The following is a 20,300-nucleotide window of genomic DNA, read 5'->3' as shown; positions in this document are numbered from 1 at the left end:
AACAGTATTGGCACGTATATAGTTCTCTATTGATTCAAGGCTTGGCCTTACTGTTGGAAGCGTAAACCCAGTGGTGTTATTAGACTAAATTAACCTTAGCGCAATCCCTTGGTATTTATGGCACAGAGCAGACCGGCTTAACTTAGGGCAAAGTGTCAAGTATTCATGCAGTACCAAAACAGTAATAAAGTCAAAACCCATAACAATAAAAATCCCCAGCTGAATTAGAAAAACACAGTAAAATTTTAATAAACAAAATGACATCAAACTCCCAAAAATCCGATAAGGAGAACTGGAAATATGTATTTGTAAAGATTTAACTGAAAATAGCGCCACAAAGTGACGTGACAGATATAGTCTATGGTCGAAGCAGAACAGGACACATAAGAAATTTCAGGCTGACTGTTATGGAGCATGGGTCGTACATACTAAGGTTTAATGTTGACGACGGAGTACCCTATCATTCAACCTGAAGATCCAACTGCCTCATTTAGAGTTGGATGGACCTTCAGTGTGTAGATAGCGGCAACTACTCGGTCTCTGCCACCAACACAAACCCCGACGGTCCAACGGAGTAAGAGCCATCAGAGGTTTAACATGAGTCAGCCATATTTCGAGTGGGCAGGCACATGGCCAGTTTTCACTGCGCATCACCGCCATGAAAAATGTGGTGGTAAGGGACAGTGAAAACTTTTATATGACTACCTCACCATGGGAGAATGCTCCCATGCTGAGAGGGTCGATGTTTTTTATTTTTAAAAAGAAAATTCCACATAGGAAACTGTGAGGGACGTACGTCAAGCATTTCCTGGAACCGCCATAATGGCGGTTCCTGAAAATTAATGATTTCCATAGGCACTGCAAAAGTCTCTAAATACTTGTGGAAGGAGAACCCTCGCCATGGCGGGAATAAAGTATTCTGCCATGGCGACTGTAATTACTCCATCCGCCAAGATATAAATCAGTCCCTTAGCCTCTGAAGCCCCAATTAACCACATAAATACATTTCGAAAGCCCCCAAGAATCTCAGGGAGGCACTTGGTGACTCATAGGGTGTCAGGCAGAGGCAGGCAGCAGGGTCCAGTTGCCACCGGTCAGCTAGGTATTTCCAGAAAAAGCCCTCTTGCAGCTTGTTGTCTCCTTGTAGCTGCACGGGAGGTCAGCTAACTGACACTTTTAGTCCACTTCTTTGTCCTGGGTACAAGTGGGAGTATGTCCAGTACTTCAGGGCTCCTGTCATGTCACAGACAGCAGGCCCAGTTATCGTCTGATCTTTAACAGGTCCAGAAAGTGTTTTGAAGAGGATGCCTGGGGATGCCACATTTATGTCTTGCACTAGCTTGTGGATGGGGGTGACTTTTGGCCACTCCTTAACCCATGGGTAAAAGTTCCTCAGACCCTGATCTACCTTCTATTGCAGTAGGTTCTTGTTGCCTCGCTGTAAACAGGCCCAAAATGTCATGTGTCAGGGCATTTTAAAAATTACAAAATGCTTCAGCCACACTAAACGTAGACTCTGAGGTTTGGGTGTTTAAGCACGGAGTGTACTATATGCTACTCTTGCTGTCCTCCCACATGTATCACTAAAATCCAGATTGAGGCAGGCACTGTACCCATAACAAATCCAAAATCAGAAGTAAGAAAAAAGCAGGATCCTTCAGCAATCAAACAGGGGATCCACAAAAATTGTCTTTGCATCCTGTTTTCTTTCTTTCAAGAGTGCCCCAAGTGTTACATGTGCAGGATTAGACACTGTAGTGTGAAAACAGATGCCCACAGTCCCCACCTGGCATTTTCTGGGAGAGTTCAGAGGAGTCATCGCTGCCCATTCAGGTCAGCCAATTGTTTGCTCCCCACGGCCCTATTACATGTAGAGTGCACTTTCCCTGTTTATTCCATGGTGCACCTCTTTGAAGGCGCAAACAGGGAAAGTGCACCCTACTAGGTTGAATGCGCTGCCCTAAGGGCAACCGCAAACTCGTGCTGCCGTGGGGGCAGCGCATTTAAATGAAAAATGGAGCAGCTGCTTCAAAGCCACTCCGTGTTTCACTGCGCAGGTGGCACTAGCCTGAACTTTAAAGAGGGCGAGAGATATATTTACAGATGGGTGAAGTGAGTGACTGCACCCGCCAGCAAGGGAATAGCTGGGCCCCTCCAGAGGGCTGCCATCAGGGGATGCACTGGCAGTGCATCACCTTTTTGTGGCACACTGTCAGTGTGCCTCATGACAGCTTCTTTACCTTTACGTCTGTGTCCATAATATGAAGCAGGAGCAAAGGTAAATCGATTACCTCATTTGCCAGGGGCCACGCCCCAAAGAAAATGAGGGAATGTCATCTTGAGGTAGCGCTGATGTAACATGTGTGCCAGGGCTTATCTGCGGCCCACTCTGTAATACCAATGCCCTGGAGGCGTACACAGCAGGTGCAAAGACCATTGCTCCCCCACGGCACTTCTGTAATACGGGCCCTGGGGGGCAAATGATTTATGGTGGGTGCATGCTACTGTATAACCAGACACCTTTTTCACACCTGTTTCTTGGCTGAGCAAAGACAGAGAGATGGTAGAGGCTTATGGTGATCAGCGTTCTGACAGTTCAGGCAGGTAAACAGTAACACTACTTTTTCTTTATACTTAAAAATCCAAATTCACAATTGGATTTTTAATAACTATTAAAAATAGTGGTTTAATTTTTTATTCTAGATTAACCCTTTCCCAAGTTAACAGTAGTATTATTTTAATCTACTCTCTGGTTTTCTACAAAGGACAGCTATGCCTGCCAAAATGAAAATAGGTCTTTGGACCTTGACACTAGGGACATGGTAATATTAATATTTTACACATCCCACTTTTAAATAATGTGCACCCTATGTTGTGGGTTATATGGTCAACATAGGGTTGCCTTACTAATATTTTAAAATGAAGTTTTTCCCTGTCAAGGTTTATTTTAGTAGGTTGTGGTGCAGATTTGAACAGTAGGAGGCAGACTATAATGGTAGACTTGAAGCCATGTTTCCTTGTCACACTAGTGGGTGGCATAATACGTGCTACAGTCCACAGGTGACATTTGACTTCCAGGCCCTGGGTTACACAATCTACTAGGGACTTACAGGCAAGTTAAATATACCATGTAGGAATAGGCCAATTCAACAATGTTTAAACGGGGAGCAGAGGCATTTCACTACTGGTTAGCAGAATTAAAGTGCAGAGGGATCTAAAGCCAGCAAACAAAAAAAGGCTCCAACAAAAGAGAAATGTCCAGGATGGCCACACAGAAAAGGAGGTTTAGGTTAAATATTGTGTGACAGGAAGGAGAGCTTAGAACAGCATGAGAAATTGTGATTCATGTTAGCAGAACTAGTAGATAGGTTAGAAAGGTTTTGACAAGGCAGGAAATTCTATGATTTATTATGAGGGGAATGAGTTATCTTACCCCTTGAAGTTTAGTAGAGAGTAAGGCAGCAGTGTAGCATAATTTCGGAGTTAGTAAGGCATGGAAATGATAGAGTGTAAGAAGAGTATCATTCAACAGAAAGGCTTTAGAATAATCCCTAACTATAAATCAGGTTATTTTCATGCAGGGTTTTTTGGAATGTTAAGGAAGGATGCAATCTGAGTAAGTATAGAATGGAGAAAAAAGATGAAAGTTGATTACCTATGGGCTGGAGAGATAAGTTGTTCTGTTGTATTTGTTCTGGTTGGCTCTTAATGGGTTGATACAGCCTGGTCTTTTTTACATAGATATTCGACATTATTGAGACTCTTTTTTAACTTTTTACTTGTTTTTATAATTTTGGGAAGTGAGTTATGCAGTATGTTCTGATAGGGCGTCTGTCAAGATTTTGAGGTGCGGACAATCATTTAGGGTTGCATTGATCATACCATTATGTGTTAATTTGAGAAGATTCATGAGTGTTGAGTTTCTAGGGGAATGTCATTCTTCCTAATCTTGTCGGTTGTTTGTTAAGGCATTCAGCTGATTTCGCAGTTCATTGATTTTAGAGGGTCCCTCCTGGAGGGTATCTGTACACATTCAGGACATGGGAAAGTGTAGGTTTGTTGTTTGATCACATCTGGAATAACCAGGTATTAGCCATCCTTCTGTATTCTTTTTTTTAAAATGTTTATTTGTCCTCATATCACCACGCAGCTGTAGACGCTGGCGCCATGACACCTCTGCCCAGCATGTCTGGCCTGTATACTCGCTGTCATCATTTCGCATTTACGAAGAGAAGACGGAAGACCCTCATTCTCTATAGCAAAACACAGATGTAATCATAGGACGACTACTAATTCGATTTCCAGTGCACAAAAGGTCTCCACCTCTTCTCAACTGATATTAACTTGTGGCCTAGATCAAATCTACTGAAGTAACTGACTGATCCAAGCCTATCGGATAAGATTGGGAGGGTCCAAAGTAACCCATTTCTTACAGATTTCCCTCCTCACCAGTAATATCAAGAAAAATATAAGTGAGACTTGCTCCTTGTTCTGCCAACAAAAGGGGAGACTGTCGAGTCTAAACAGAATTAAAAGGAGGCTGACCTTTATCTCTCTGTCCATGAGTTCCCCAAGAGTCACACTTACATCCTTCCAAAAGGAGGTCAATGCCGGGCATTCTGTAAACATAACATATGCTTATCTCCGCACTTCTTACAGTCCGACATCTCAGCCATAAACTTGGCTGAGGACCAATAAGCTCTATGGAACGTAAGCAGGTGGTTCATTTTAACCATAGCTATTCATCAATCAACTCCCGTAGGTCTTTCTCCCAATGCTGATATGGAGGACCCATCTTCTCATCTAGTGCTGCAATGATTGTCCATTACCAATGGGAGACCTCTTTCTTGCATTGTTGCATAGCTCGCATTCTTTAAAAAAAATTGCCTGGGCTAGACAACCAGCCTCCAAAAGCTTTTGGGATGCCCACCATGAGACTAACTGAAAGTATTTAAATTTTTAGACTCTCCCCATCGACCCATCTGAGAACTCCTGCCATGTAATCAAAGCGTTGTCTCGTCTAAAATACCCCCAAGTACTACAACAGCCATGTCGAAGGGATCACCCGACTTATCCTTGAGCCACTCAGGAGTGCCTGGTAAAATCCAGATTGGTGCTGGTTCTGCAAATAATGTATCCCCTGGGCTTTCCTAATGTAAACCCACACCCTCTAAGCAGCTAAAAGGACCTTCAGTCACACCCGCTTAAAGTATTTGGGTATACCGTGCAACATGGCTCTATAGTGTTGTCCTATTTAGCTGTTATCCAAATTACCAGGTAGAAGCCTTAAGTTCTTAAACTGGAAAGCGTAGTAATACACTTGGAAGTTAGGAAGGGCCAGCCCTCCTTGTTTTACCTCCCTCCTTAGTTTTTTTTACAAGGGATCATAGGTGCCTTCAATGCTCATATAAAGCTACCGACCTTCCCTTATAGTTTCTGAAGGAGTTTCTATGGAAACAAGAGCGGTATGGTGTTAAACAAGAAGGTTAGCTAAGGAAGCATCCACATCTTAATGACATTCACTCTCTCATATATAACAAGCGGGAAATAACTCCACTTTCTAAGGAGAACATCAATCTTCCTACACACCTTGGCTAGAATTACTTCCGGTAAATCCGCCAAACTCTTTGTTACCATAACTCCTAAATATCTTATTGGGCTTTTGACCATAAGCACCACCTTCTCCAAAGCCCATGCCATGACCAGATTGCCAGACATGCTCCCAAAGTGTTCTGCATGCATTTCAAACCTAGGAATGGCAAACTCTGTGTTTGTAGTGTACAAGACAACATTTTCGGCATTCAATGCTATTTTAGTTGATAGCCCTCCAACTTCAAGGGGGATGATGGTCATAGCTTGGCGGATCAGTTTGGCAAAGGACTCAATGTACAAATCAAAAAGAATAGGCAAGAGGGGACATCTCTTCCTTATACCTCGAGAGATTTGAAAGGAGGCCGTAAGATCGCCATTGACCAATATTTTAGCTAACGGAGCCTTATATAGAATTTTTATTATCCTGACCCCCTTGCTGTTGAAACCAGAATCCTCTAGGATCTCCAAACGATAAACCCAGTTGACCCTATCAAATGCCTTAGCGGCATCAATCTTCGTAATTGTCAAAGGGAGCTTGAAGGCTCCATTATGTCAACTGCGGTGATCAGACGATGTGTTAGTTCATGCAGCTGTCTACCAGGAACAAACCCCTTTTGATCAGGGTAATTTAATGTTGGAGCAAGAGCAGCAAATCTTTTTGTCAAAATCCATGCAAATAATTTATAATCACAATTCAACAGCGATATAGTCCTGTAAGAATCCGCTGACTTGGGATCCTTGCCTGGTTACAAAATCATAACCACTGGTGCATCGTACTATGAAGGTGGGTTTTCTCAGTCAGCAAGATACACCTCATTGAACAGCAACCTCCAAAAGGAATTCAGTGCATTTAGCATGTGTTTATAAAATTCAGCAGGGATCCCATCTGGGCCTGCTGCTTTCTCATCACCTAATCCCTTAACTTGATCCCTAATCTCCCCTTCCATGATCTCAGCCCGAAGGCCATCACTCTGCTCTTCCGTACGGCATGGTAGATTTCTATCATGTAGCCAGTCTTTAATCACTGGGGGGGGGGGTTGAAATCTTCCCTATATATTTCGGTAAAACTATGCAACATCTCTTTTCATCTCCTCCACCCAACTCAGCACTCTGCCTGTTCATGACTGGACCAGTGCCTCGATGGTGTTCCTTCCAAAATCTGATCGAATTTTCAAAGTTAGTAAAGCACCACTATTCTTTCCATACTCAAAGTTTTAGAAACCAGCTGGCCTTCCACTTGGCTTGTAACCCTTTTTCCAGCTGAATCTTAAACTACAAATGTAACCCCTCCTGGTCCCCTCTCAAAGAGGAGTTAAGATTTGGGTTAGAGCTCTGCCTTGCCTGAGCAGGCAGTTCTGTTTCCTTCTGGGTGATCTTTGCCAACAGGCCCGTCTGCAACTCTTGAGTTCTTCCTACTCTGGGCATGTGAGAGCTTCAAAATGCAGCTTCTAATATAGGCCATGTATGTATCCCACACCATAGCATTGCTGGCCATTCCTTGATTATATCATATCTTTCAACATTGTTCTGCCCTTACTCATTCCCACGTGAGGGGATCTAGAAGTCCTATCCCCATCTTTATTCAAGATAATATTAAAATCCCCCCCAACTAACCAGGGCAAAGGGCATTCCACTAACTGCATCTGCAGAGGCCCTAAGAAAGTGGGGTCGTCGACATTTGGATTCTAATATCCTACTCAAGTAAACTCAAGAGACCCTGTACACAGGACCACAATTAACCATCTCCCTGAATTATCCATTATAAGCTTTCCTGCCCTTATCACAGTGTTCCTTTTTTTAGGAATGGCAAATTCCCTGGTGCTCCCTGATTGTGCTGAACAGAAAACGTATTATATGAGCCCAATAGCACCTCTTGAAGGCAGTTTTCCATTCCTGCTCTGCTAAGTGTGTCTCCTGTAAGACAATAATCTGAGCCTCTTTGACACACCAACTTACGTTTCCTCCCATTTTGGGCCATTCATATTCCACATAAATACTTTCATTGCAGTGGCCATCTAGAATTTGTAAGGACCCAAACACCCTCCTGCATTCTCTTCCTCTCCTTGCCTTAGATAAAACCACAGCTACGGCCATTTTTTTTGCTTTTCTCCCAACTGCTCCCCACCTCTGTGCACCATCCTGAGGAACCCTCCCTAAGATTATATTGCACCATCTTCTTGCATTCAGATCATTCCCTCGCAGTGACTTCTAGTTCTGAGTAAACTCAGCCAGCTGTTCCCATACCCCTGTGCCACCACTCGACCCTACAATGAAACAAGTGAAAAAGAATTTAAAAAAAAAGAAAACTAAGCACACAAGCGAAAAACTGAGGAATGAGGAGACAAAGGCCAGCCAAGATCTCCACCCACAAGACATTAGTCGGAGTAGCTCCTAGGACTGTGAGTTGTTGAAAACTAAGCATCTTTGGAACCACTAAAAGCTGCCTGCGATCTATGAACTGAATCCTCAGCCTCCTCTTTTGTCCTTAAGTTGTACATTTCATTCCTCCACATCACTTTCAGAATGGCCAGAAATATGAACTGTACCATAGCCCTCAAATCTCTGAATGCTCCCATCTTCTCCCCTAACTCCCATTCTCGCTGTGCAGAGCGCCTGGGCAATTTTATCTTCAGCTATCACCATGTGCACAAAACCGAATGAAGGCAAGCACCTACCACAAAGAACACTACCAAAGGAACAAAAGCAAAAGGTCTCTAAACCCTAATACTAGCCCCCATGTACCAAGTTAAAATGGTGGCTGGACACCCAAGATGTCTCCTTTTTACACCTGGGCTACATAGTTGCCCAACCATAGCCCAGCGAAGCCCAAATATCGGGGCAGACGTTCGGACTGCTCCATAAAATTGTCCAAGGGGACAGGCCCCCCTCTCCCACCCTCTCCTCCTCCCCCTCGTAGGCTGCTCCCAAACCCCCATTGTTCCAAGTCCAGGAGACTCCCCTTACATAATAGCCACTGATAGTGGTGGGGGGGCATAGCCGTGATCTATGCAAAAACAACAATTGATGGACAGAATGCAGAACAATGTCATACATTCTCCCCAGTGCAGAGATCTGGGCCTAAATCCATGTTTTTAGGTCTCGCCTGTCGATGCGCATGCGCATCGAGCAAGCGAGACTATGGGGGCTTATCCACTCTTTATCCACTGCAAGGAATCGTGGCGATTCCTTGCAGTGCCCGTGACTTTTAAGCTCAATGCGCATGCGCATTGAGCTTAAAAGCGCGTGCACGTCCGTCTTGTTTTACCCGCTCCGCCCCCTCCCCTTCCCGCTGTGTACCATTTCTCCTCCCCCCTCCCCTCTCCTCCGTCCGTCTTGTTTGTTTAATTTAACCCGCTCCGCCCCCTCCCCTTCCCGCCGTGTCGCATTTCTCCTCCCCCCTCCCCTCTCTTCCCTCCGTCTCGTTTGTTTAATTTAACCCGCTCCGCCCCCTCCCCTTCCCGCCGTGTCGCATTTCTCCTCCCCCCTCCCCTCTCTTCCCTCCGTCTCGTTTGTTTAATTTAACCCGCTCCGCCCCCTCCCCTTCCCGCCGTGTCGCATTTCTCCTCCCCCCTCCCCTCTCTTCCCTCCGTCTCGTTTGTTTATTTTACCCGCTCCGCCCCCTCCCGAGTTAGCCCACTGCTCTCTTCCCAGCTCTGAAGATCATCCTCGGCAAAAGAGCCGCCGACCCGCAGCCAGCATCAATGCGGTACAGACCTAGGACTATGCTGGTAAGTACTGGCCTCCGGTGCAAATGCTTGTTAAATTTCTAATAAATAGCATCCGAAATATGTGTTTTTGTGAAAAATTGCAGCTTCTAGACCACGAGAGGATGAATTGTTTGTTTAGCAAGCGCTTTCACTTTTGAATTACAGAGCTGGGAGAGGCAGAGCTGACTGCTGAGCATAAGAAGTGAGATCTCGCCTTCTTTTCATTAACACAGGATTCACGTCAGAAACACCCCCTCACCTCCACTCCCATCCCTTGCCTCACGTCTCCCAGCACTGCAAGTACGGCTAGGGCTCGGTCCCCTTCATGTTGTGCTCATCCTGATGCTTAGCTCCACTGCCTGCACACACCCTCCACCATGTTGCTTTTACTTTAACCCACACGCTGACCCTCGTGTTGTTTCTATATCCCCCCCCACCCCCCCCCCCGAACAATGCTGTAAATAATAAAAGGAAACCGTGATCTAAATTAACCTTTTGGCTGCAAGGCATTGCGTTATTTAATCCTTTATTTCATTACAGCTAAATTGTCATGTTCATAAAACCGGAACCTCGACCCCATAACGAGCCAAGCTTCCATCATGTGGGTTCTGCCTCCCTCTAAACGCGATGTGGTGTTTCAGCCCGATCTGCAGTCTTTGGAACTCGGGAACCCGGTTCCAATCTCAGTTTTGGCTCAAACTCTTGAGATTCTGGGCAAATCCCCTAATTTCCTGATGCCTTGAACAATGCATGTGGCCTAGTGTAATGTAACTCTCGCTTACGCAAAGTGCTCTGATCCCTTCTGATCGAATTCACGCTATATTCTACAAACTGCAGAAGACTGCACTAAGGGGTAAAAAAAAAAAAACAAAGCCTCAACATAAGAAAACACGAATAAACACTCGTTGACTGGCCGATTTGTACACAGTGGACCCAGGAAATCGGGACAAATCACAGCTTCCCTACTTAAATTTATAATTTTCAACAGATATTTTGTGTCAGAAACTCCTCCTTTTCCTGCATTAGGTGGAGCCACGCACGTCCAGTGAGAGCCTTCCTGTTGCGCCCTCCCTGCCAATCCTTTCCTTGTCGCAGCCCCCCATGTCCCCCCCGTCTCAGCAGCTTGAGCTACGGCAGCAACTTTAAATACTTGCCACACAAGTAGGAAGAGCAGGCCGCATTCCTCCCCCTCACCCCCTCACCCTCACTCACTCACCCTCACCCCCTCACTCACCCTCACTCTCACTCATCCTCACTCAACCACCCTCAACCTCACTCACCCTCAACCCCTCACACTCACTCACTCACCCTCAACCCCTCACCCTCACTCACTCACCCACAACCCCTCACCCTCAAACCCTCACCCTCACTCACCCACCCTCAACCCCTCACCCTCACTCACCCTCAACCCCTCACCCTCACTCACTCACCCTCACTCACCCTCAACCCCTCCCCCTCGACCCCTCCCCCTCAACCCCTCACCCTCACTCACCCTCCCTCACCCTCAACCCCTCACCCTCAAACCCTCACTCACCCTCAACCCCTCACCCTCACTCACTCACCCTCAACCCCTCACCCTCAACCTCAACCCCTCACTCACCCTCACTCTCACTCACCCTCACTCAGCCTCAACTACTCCCCCTCACCCTCACTCACCCAAAACCCCTCACTCACCCTCACCCTCACTCACCCTCAACACCTCACTCACCCTCACCCTCACTCACCTTCACTCACCCTCAACACCTCACCCTCAACCTCAACCCCTCACCCTCACTCACCCTCACTCACCCTCACTCACCCTCACTCACCCTCACCCTCACTCACCCTCACTCACCCTCACCCTCACTCACCCTCACCCTCACACAGTGCAATAGTTCTCAGACCATTTCAGTTAGAGCTTTTAGAAATGTTTATGGCTTTTTTTATTTGTAATACTTTAGCATTGGCTACAGGAAACAAAAATGCTAAACATTTACAAAAAAAACCCATAAACAATTCTAAAAACACTAACTCTAATGGTGCGAGACCTATTGCATTTCCAATGCTTGTTTTTTTTGCTCACCATGGCATTCCAGTTTGGACCCAGCCATATGCAAATCAGTCTTGACCCTACACCCAATGGGAACAGTGCAGCCTGAACTGCCAGGCCAGGACCTCCCTGGACTGGAAACAAACATCCTAGGACCGGTGATAAACACCTCGCTCGGTCCACAGCTTCGCTGGCCTGTCCCCAGTACGCGTCACCCAGGCCAGTTGATGGTGCTTGTGATAACTCTGTTATCGTGAGCGCGTCATTCCGCCGCGCACGTGGCCAGAGTCAGGGGTGCTCAGAATTAATGTGCCTTCCCCTTCAGCCCCTCGCGCCTTCTCTGATGACTTATTGACGGGTGGATGAAGACAGATTAGGCCGCTTGCACGGGGGGGGGGGGGGGGGGGGGCGCGACGGGAGGGGAGAGCGTATCTGCGCCTTGACGGATGTCGCCGTCAGTCCCAAGTATTCCCTGACGCCCCGCCCCCCTCCCAAACCCCTTGAAAAGCGGCCGTCGGAGATGTCTGCGAAGAGATGACTCACTTAAGGAGTGCTCCGCAGGCGAGGGGGTGTCGCGGATGGCTGGGTGATGAATGAGGCGGGACTGCGGAAAGATAGCCCGATTAGTGCAGGTGCCAGAGAGTCCTCAGGGTGAGAGGCCTGATGGAGGAGGCGGTCTCGCGCCGTGCACGGATGAAAGAGAAACGAGGCGATGGGGCGGCCTGCACTCCAGGGCCAGACTTCAGACGGAGAGAGAGTCTCCTCGGATGTGGGAGAGTCGCTGCTGTGGGTACAAGAGCGCGGGATAATTAAAGTGTAGCGCGCGCCAGCTCTGTCCTCAACACGCAGGCAAAATACATCTGAGCTTAAGATTCACCGTGAAGTGGTTTTTCTGTAGTAGACCACCAGTGTGGTACCACCAGCTGAGCAGCTGCCCTGCAAGACACTACTCCGGCCACTACTCTCGTTCTCTCTCTGGACACAATACCCAGCCCCTTCCAAGTCACTTCTCCTCTCTCTCACCCCTTGCGTCGGTCTACAGCTCCTCTTCACGTATCTGCTCCACAGGTATGGTCACCCTACACAGCCTAACTGCACCTTCCGGTGCTAACGCCGCCACAAAAAAGCTTCTTTTTGTTAAGGTATACTCCAGCCTAGTCTTAAACTGTACACCACCAGAGGCCATCTCACAGGCAACATATTGCTTCAGCCACAGTGCCTGCCTGCCCTACCCCCAGCTCCAGGGTCGGATTGGGATTGAAAATAGGCGCGGGCACCCCCGAAAAAGTGGGCCTATTCACCTTTTGTATCCATTCACAAAACATTTGTTGGTGAGTGTCACAGAGTTGATTGTTGAAGATTTATAGGGTAAATGAATAAACTGCCAATAAGCAGGTTGATCAGGTGCTATCTCTTGGGCCTACTGACAGATAGTTTGACAGCTGATAAGTGTGCAGCATGATAGAGCTCACAATAGTTTATTTTTAAACAGGGCATTGCACTTGAGCTACTACTGTAAGTAGGATGAAAAAGGTGGTGAGCCTCTGCAATCACAGTGGCCAAAGAAATGTAGCTCGGAATCTTTCATAAGAGACATGTTAATGTAACTGGGGATGTGGCCTAAAACATGAGATCAGATCATGTGCTTTCAAGGCGTGTCATCTAATCAGTATTTTATTGTCTCTGTTGTGAGTGAGTCCAAGTCCATCATGGGAGGAACGCATAAAACAAGACAGACCACCTGACGCTACCTGTGCTTATTAGCACCGACCTTTATTCAATATCATATAAATGAGTATTCTTCCCTTCACATCTCTTTCAGCTCCACTCTCCCTTTCTGTGTTAGTTGCTTAACATTTTTTCCTGTTACATCTCCCGAATTCTATCTTCATCTACATGCCTCACACTTCATCTTCTGCTCCCCCGCGGCCCCCAACAACACTGTGGTGGTGCCTTTGGTGTGCACCAGGGCTCGCTCCTTTTATTGTGCCGGGGCATGGGGGATGGGGTCCCTGGGGCCAAAGTTGGCCAGAGGAGGGGGTCTGTGTGCCCCCTTCTCATAAACATTGCACTGGGACCTAAAGATAGGGCCCCACGTGGCCGAAATCTGCCTTCGGAGGGGGGCTGCAGGCCCCCTCCACAAACTAGCATGTTGGGCCCCAGGGGATGGGGTCCCCAGGGCAGAAATCGGCCTGGGGAGGGGAGGCACATGCCCCCGATAATAAAGCCGGGTGCCGGGGGATGGTGTCTCCTGGGCCAAAATCCACCTGGGGAGTGGGAGCCATGTGCCCTTTCCCCCTGAAAAGTACACCAGGCCCTGGAGGATGGAGTCCCAAGGCCAAAATCGGCCTGTGAGGGGGGCCACGTGTCCTCCTCCATATAGAAATTACGCCGGCCCTGAGAGATGGGATCCCGGGCCCAAATCGGCCTGGGCAGGGGGGACCACGTGTGCACCCTCCCCTTTTTGTCTCCAAAGAGTGGCCATGAGGGATAGGGCCCCAGGGCCAAACAAGACTTAGGAGGCCCGTTGTTTATATTAGTGGCCATGAGGGATATGGTTCCCTGGGTCAATAATGGCTCAGGAAGGGGATCCATACAGCCCTCCGTCCCTTTAATATATAAAAAAAATGGTCTTTGGGAGATGAGGTTCCCAGGGCCAGACTCTATGGCTAAGACTCTACTGCCCACAGCCTTTCACATCTCTCTCAGCTTCACTCTCCCTCAATGTGTTAGTTGCCTAAACTTTTTTCCTGACACATCTCCTGAATTCCTTCTCCATCTGCATGTCTCACAGTTCATCTTTTTATCCCCTGCGGCCCCCAACAACACTGTGGTGGGTGCCTTGGGTGAGCACCAGGGCACGCTCCTTTTATTGTGCCGGGGCCTGGGGGCTGGGGTCCCTGGGGCCAAAGTTGGCCAGAGGAGAGGGTCCCTGTGCCCCCTCCTCATATATATTGCACTGGGACCTGAGATGGGGTCCCACGGGCCGAAATCTGCCTGGGGAGGAAAGCTGCGTGCCCTCCTGTCCAAACTAGCCCATTGGGCACCAGGGGATGGTATCCCGGGGGGAGAAATTGCCCTGGAGAAGGGGGCCGCATGCCTCAGATAATAGAGCAAGGTCCCAGGGGATGGTGTCTCCTGGGCCAAAATCCACCCGGGGAGGGGGAGCCATGTGCCCCATCTCCCTGAACGTGCACCAGGTCCTGGAGGATGGAGTCCCAGGGCAAAAGCAGCCTGGGTAGGAGGGCCACATGTCCTCCATATAGAAATTACGCCGGGCCATGAAAGATGGGATTCCTGGGCTAAAATCAGCCTGGGGAGGGGGATCACACGTGCCCCCTCCCCCATTTTTTCACCAAACAGTGGCTATGGGGGATGGGGCCCCAGGGCCTAGCAAGGCTTGGGAGGCACTTTATTTAAATAAGTGGCCATGAGGCATGGGTCCTCTGGGTCAATAATGGCTCAGGGAGTGGGGCCATGCAGCCCTACCTCCCTTTAATTACAATAACTGGTCCTATGGGAATGAGGTCCCCAGGGCCAGACTCTATGGCTAAGCCCCTACTGCGCACAGCCTCTTTCATCTGCACTCTCCCTCAATGTGTTAGTTGCTTAAACATTTTTCCTGTCACATCGCCTTCTGAAGTCTATCTCCGTCTACATGTCTCACACTTCATTTTCTGCCCTTTCTTTTTACTTTCGCCTTCTGCATACTTTCTTGTGTCACCTCCACTTCCCCATCCCCTCTCCTACCCACACATACACAGATACGCGGTATTTCTATTCCTTCGGCGCTAATGTTTTGACAGACGTATTTGTGTACCAACTTCACGCAATTTCACCTAAAATGGTAATTCCGATTGACAAATACACAGTATTGCCTTGTGATCTCAGCACTGTTTTTATTTAGGGTGCTATGGGATATCTTAAATAAAAAGTATGTTTCTCTCCTAACAACTCTATTTTAAATATGACACTCACTTTTTTATGCACTGCACGATTTCTCAGAGTCATTTGAGAACTTTCTTGTGATCATCATTTGAAGAAACAATAGCTTTGTTTCCTCACAGGGTCTGGCTCTCCCTTGTTGACCCAAGCTGAGAGAGCTCTTCCCAACAGATAGCCTCTATGATCAAGAGGTATATCATGCAACTGGGAGGATGACCAGATGATAATACTGATCATGAAGATGATTGATGGGAATCCAAGCTCTGCTCAAGGGTTCTTAGTTTTTCACAATACTCTGTATCATTTTCTTCTTTGATTTATTCTTTGGCACTCTGTGGCATTTTGTTGAGACCCCCAGTTCAATGTGTGTGTGATATAGAACATAAGGGGAATAGAACTGAGGCAGGTCTTTAAAATATCCCTTTGACCCTTATTCTCTCAGTATTTGATAGCATCTCAGCAGAGAGGCCAAGAATTGGATGTGATTAACACCTTTGTGACCCACTGACAAGTACTGTGAAAAGCATGCACTGCTGTCTGATTAATCTCTAGAGCTGTAAATCGTGCCCGTCTTGAACAACCACCAACAACTTGAACTCATCCAGTTTTTCAAAGGATAAAATCACCATAGCAACAAATGATGTATAATGTAACTAAAATATGTTATCACCCTTTATATGTTCTCCTTTTTGTGACTCTCAAAACCTGCCATTCACTACAATACATTTTAATTGGTTGCTATCATGTATATTGGTCACAAGATGGCTGCCATCCCTTTCTGTTTGAAGTGCTGACAGCCAATAGGATCCCACCATGAGTACTGTGCTTAGGCTCCGCCCAGATATACAATTTTAATTTCCTTTAATGTCTCGAAAACTACTGAACGGATGGGGACCACCACTTTCCCGGGGCATGTTAAATAATTTATGTGAGTTGCCCTTGGGGCAACTCCCGCGTCCCGGGGACCATCACCTCCCCAGAGATTTTTTTTTATAATGCAGGGGGAGCCACCACAGCTCCATGCAGCCCCAGGGATTGCCACCTTTCAGGGCTAGATATAATAGAAATGCTGGAGGCCACGCAATCCCCCGCAGCTCTGGGGACCACCATCTCCTTGTGGCTAAACATGATAATAATGTGCGAGCTTGGGTAGTCAATGCGGCCCCCCTCCTGGAGCCCTAGATGGCCTTGGGGACTACTACTCCCAGGGCCAGCTCCAGCAATGTCCGAGGTGCCTACCCAGGGATACTGCAGTTTACTATGGATTGGCGGGACCTCCCCGGAGCACAGATTTACATTAAAAATAATGCGGGAGAGATGCATGGCCTCCCCCGCAGCCCCAGGGATAGCCACTTCCCCGGGGCTCATAATGTATTAATGTGGGGGTCCCGCTAGGCCGCCCATAGCCCCGGGGACCACCACATCCCCGGGGTAATATATGATAAATAGAAACGCAGGGGGCCCACTAGGCCCTCTACATCACCTGGGATCGCCACCTGCTCAGGGCTATGACTAATAGAAATGCGGCCTCCAACAGCCCTAGGAACCACCTCCTACTCGGGTGTATAATTAATAAAAATGTGGAGAGTGGGCCTGCTAAGCACCCAGGTAGGGATGTACGTTGTTACAACGCAGGTTGTAACAACGCATACCTTTACCACGCGGCCGCTACAACGCAAGTCGTTACCACGACTTGCGTTGGAGGGCGCGGATTTTGAATTTTTATAATTTTATATTCCAACACCAGTCCCCGTGGATACTAGGGAAGGTGTTGGAATATAAATTTATAAAATTCCTTATCCCACAGCGCCCTCCAGCGCAAGTCGTGGTAACGACTTGCGTTGTAACGGGCGCGTGGTAAAGGTACCGCGTAGTAAAAAATTTGTGGTAAACGTTGTTTACCCCCAGGTAGCCCCGGGACCACAACCTCTCCAGGGCTCAAATCAAATATGCAGGGTTCCGTTGCAGACCCCCAGCCCTAGGGACCACAATCTCTTCGGAGCAAATTAGAACAAAGGAGAGGGAGCCACGAGGTCCCCATAGTGGAGCACTACATGGCCCAAGGGACCTCCTACAATATCCCAGGGTGCCCACCCCCAGACATTGCTGTTTGGTATGTCTTGGTGGGAGCGGCGCTCATGCTAAGCCATAGCAAACATTGCTCTGGTTTCAGCAAGCAATGATACCATCTCAAATGACATCATTCAGTGCGTGTAAGTGTTTTGTAAATGTTTCTGACACTTAAAAATATATAGTAATCGACTGTTAAATTACTATTCTTTCTGTACTACCAATGAGTGATACTATTTCTAACATATGACATCTGAGCGGCTGTGAGACTGCCTGAATCTGTGTGTGAGTGGCTGTCTGGATGTGTGACTAGGTGTGTGAGTATTTATGGGTGAATAAGTGGTTTTGTGAGTTGCTGTATGGGTGAGTTAGGGGATGTGTGAGTAGCTGTTAGAAATGGGGTCTCTAGTTGGCAGAGGTAGGTACCTTTGTCCAAATAGGGACCCTTGCTTCTAGTCAGGGTAAGGAGGATACACACTTTAGATATCCCCTGCTTGCCCCCTTGGTAGCTTGGCTCAATCAGACTGGCTTTCTTAAAGGCAATGGCCCACATGCATCAAGCATTTTTGGAGTCGCAAACGGTGCGATTCCTTAAAATCGGCCGTTTGCGATTCCAAAAGTGCTTTTTGGGATGCATGAAGCAATTTTAGAATTCGTAACTTTTTTGCGAGTTCTACATTGCGATTGCTTTTAAGAAGTTGCAAATGTGCGATTTCTTTAAAGCAATGCATCATTACTTTTAAAAGTTCGAAATCGCAATTAGGGTGTCAAATTTACCGAGTAGTTGAACCACTCGGTAAATGTGGAAAAAGTGTTTAAAATGCTGAAAATGCTTTTTTTTCAACATTCATGTTACGGACACACATGTCCTTAGGACATGTGTGTCTGAAACATGATGCGAAAAATACATTTCAGGGGTGCATGGGGGGGTCCTTTGGACCCCCCCCTGCACCCATGAAATTTTCAAAGTGCCACTCGCAATTTGCTAATGCCTTCCCATTGACTCCTATGGGCCTTTTGGCCCATAGGAATCAATGGGAATTACGAAAATTAACTTAAGAATTCTATATTTATTTGGGATTCGGTAAAAATTGCGATTTTTACCGAATCACAAATGAGTACCGAAAAAAATGATGCATAGCATTTTGCAATTCTTAATTTGCGATTCGTTATTTTTCGCAAATTAAGAAGTGCAAAATGTCTCAATGATGCATGTGCCCCAATGTGTAAAGTATTTGTACCAACACTCACAGTAACACAGTGATAACACCACAAATGGACACCACACTTGGGGGCTCATTAGGATCGCGACCCCAGAGTAGGAGGGAACGTCCGAATGGGCAGCGGCGTTCACTCCGTGAAGATTAGGATGTGACCGCCAGGGTGGCGGTCACATCCTCTATCTTTAACATTGAGGCAGGTGCAGCTTCAAGCTGCACCCGCCGCAATGTTAAAAATGCATACATTGCATTTGTATGCAGAAAGCGGCAGGCACCGCGCGGTGCCTGCCGATTTCTGCATACAAATGCAGGGGGGTACCATGGGTACCCCCCATGTGCACCCCCCACTCCCCCTTCACCCAAGGGGCCCGCAACGGCCCCCGAAGTCAAAATCCGTATGCTTTTCCACGGCGGAAAAGCCGCCGTGGAAAAGCATCTCTTTTACACTATCCTAATATGGCTGGCGGTGTCTGATAGACACCGCCAGCCATGTTACAGCTTTTCCGCCGCGGTTGTAAGTCAACCACGGCGGAAAAGCGGCGGACTGAAACCAGGACCCACCAGCCATCCTAATGTGGCGGTGGGTCTTTGGTGGGTCCGCAGAGGATTTTCCGCATCCTCCGGGCCGGCGGTGGCTTCCGCCGGCCCGGAGGATGCGGAAAATCCTCCATCCTAATGAGCCTCTAATTTAGGAAAATAAAGTATCTTTATCTAAACTCATACACCCACTGATTCACCTATAGACCTTGGTATATATATTTAACACACAAACATTTTAAAAACACGCAGTCACTGGATGATATCACCAGTGATGTCATTTGAGAAGTCATGAGTGAAGTTATTGACCATGTCATGAGTGATGTAATATGTGAGGTCATAAGCAGTGCATTGCGGGGGCGCGAGTTATAGTTAGCTTACTAACTATAATGGGTGAATTTCACTGGTTTTGTACAAGTGAAATCTGAGCCTAACTATAACATCCCGTAACCTTTGTTTTTTCAGTGCATGTATATATATATATATTTTTTTTCACTAAAAAACCAAAGGTCATTGGAACATTATAGTAAGGCTTAGATTTTACTTGTACAAAACCAGTGAAATGCTGCATTTATAATTACCCAAGCTAACTATAGCTTACACTATCTCAATGCACTCCTTAAGACCTCACATATTACATCACTCCTGATAGGGTCAGTGACAATGATGCCATCTCAAATGACATCACAGATGATATCTTTCAGTGCGTGTAAGTGTTTTGTAAATGTTTCTGACACATAGTTATACAGTAATCTACTGTTAAATTACTATTTTTTCTGTACTACCAATGAGTGATTCTATTTCTAACATATGGCATCTGAGCGGCTGTGAGACTGCCTGAATCTGCGTGTGAGTGGCTGTCTGGATGTGTGACTAGGTGTGTGAGTATTTATGGGTGAATAAGTGGTTTTGTGAGTTGCTATATGGGTGAGTAAGTGGGTGTGTGAGTGGCTGTATTGATGAGTGAGTGTGTGTGTGTGAGTAGCTGTTAGAAATGGGGGTCTCTAGTTGGCAGAGGTAGGTACCTTTGTCCAAATAGGGACCCTTGTTTCTAGTCAGGGTAAGGGGGATACACACTTTAGATAACCCCTGCTCACCCCCTTGGTAACTTGGCATGAGCAGACAGGCTTTCTCAAAGGCAATGTGTAAAGTATTTGTACCAACGCTCACAGTAACACAGTGATTACACTACAAATGGAC

Source organism: Lissotriton helveticus, chromosome 5_1 (assembly GCF_964261635.1).
Source record: "Lissotriton helveticus chromosome 5_1, aLisHel1.1, whole genome shotgun sequence".
In the NCBI taxonomy this organism is placed as follows: domain Eukaryota; kingdom Metazoa; phylum Chordata; class Amphibia; order Caudata; family Salamandridae; genus Lissotriton; species Lissotriton helveticus.
Note: the sequence above shows the minus strand (reverse complement) of the source record.